A 1,771-nucleotide genomic window follows, 5' to 3' on the forward strand; every position below is an offset into this window, starting at 1 on the left:
GGGAGAGAGGGCGGGCTGTGCGGCTGCGACGAATCCCGACTCGGGCGCGCCCCCTCGCGCGCGTCCTCAGCCACTCGGGGAGGAAGGGGTGGGAAACATGATAATGACAGCCAGGCTCTCGGCCGGCCGGCTCCTTCTCTCGCTGGCTCCTGGGATATTTTGGGAGCCCGGTCGGTGCCAGGCGAAATCAGCAGCGGTGAACGCGACAGGCCAGGGCCCTCGGGTGTGCCTGGAGCTGTGCTCCCGGAGCGCTTTATAGGCATTTAGCTCTCCCCGCAAGCGCATGGGAGCCAGGTCCCGTCGGCATCTTCGTTTAAGACGGTGATACTGTGGCTCAAGAGGCATGCAGGGGTTTGCCCAAGGCCACAGATCAAGGAAGTGATGGGGCAAGTGTCAAACCCAGGCGGGCTGTACTTAACCGGTAGGAGGCCCTGGGGAGACAGAGCCGGTGGGTTATAATGACAAGTTTGCTGGGTGCTTCTCTTGCCTATGTTATCTCATTCAAACCTCACAACAACCCTGTAAAGGTAGATACCATTATCTCTCTTCTACAGATGGGGAAAGTGAGGCTCTGAGATACGTGGAGTTTGGCCAAGTTCTCAGAAATAGATGGGTTTCCAGCCCAGGCCACCTCACCGCAGAGCCTGCACTCCCAGCCACTACCCTTCCTGGTTACAGATGAGGACACTGAGGTTGGGAGGAGCAAATGGTGTTGCAGAAGGGTTTAGCAAGTCATCTTGTACTCCTGTCCCCTCCATGAGAAAATGCCCTATAGGTAGACAGGGTTCCAGTCACTCTGGAGACTGTCTCAGCATAGCTCACTGCCCTGCGCCATTGTGCTGTAGCCATTAGGGCTTGTGGGCCCACAGCCAAAGAGTCACTGTATTTATGCAAAGTCATAGGTGCAAACAAGACACTTCAAGGTATCCAGCTCCTGCTGCCTGGGTGGTGGCCTGGGAGTCAGGGATTGGGTTTCTATCCCCGCATCTGCCCAGACGTGCTTTCTGACCATGGTCAAGTCACTTCCCCAGTCTGGGACTCAGCATCCTCGTAAGTAAAAACCAAGAACCTTTAATTCCATAATCCACCCACGGCACCTTCCAATATCCACAGATAAACAAATGGCTGTTTATAGCTGCTTCTCCACCTCACCTCCCATTAACAGGGATAAAACTGAGTAGGATTAAGTGACAGGTCACTGCTCAGGACAATCCCTCCTCCTAAATCAGCTCATGTGTTAGCATCTTTCAAGGCAGGGTCCCCACCCCAACCACTAACAGCAGTGGGGTAGGGTACTCACTCTGCCTGTGCCTTCTGCAGCGACTATGACACCTGAATACCCAAGGGACTACCCACGGGGTGGAAGAGGATTCGAAAGTGACACTCTGATACCCAGGCTGAGCTACCTGAAAGTGTCTTCTACATCTGCAAGGCTGAGAAGTTTTGCAGTTTGTTGCCAAACTACCATGAGAATCAAGGTTTTGAAGCAGGAAGCAGCCACACAGATCATCTTGTCTATTTCACATACTATTTTAATACCCCCCCATGGCCATAGCTATTTCTGCACCTTAGCCCCCAAATGCAGGAGATACATTGCAAGCTAAGCACCCATTCCTCTCAATGCTGCAGCTCTAGTATAAAAACTCTTAATGTTGCCCAGGATTTCACAGAAATATAACTCAACTGCAATAATACTATTTACTAACACTTATTGAATGTTTAGTATGTGCTAATACTGTAAGATTGCATTATTTGATTTAATCTTCCCATC

Source organism: Propithecus coquereli, unplaced genomic scaffold (assembly GCF_000956105.1).
Source record: "Propithecus coquereli isolate 6110/MARCELLA unplaced genomic scaffold, Pcoq_1.0 Scaffold81, whole genome shotgun sequence".
In the NCBI taxonomy this organism is placed as follows: domain Eukaryota; kingdom Metazoa; phylum Chordata; class Mammalia; order Primates; family Indriidae; genus Propithecus; species Propithecus coquereli.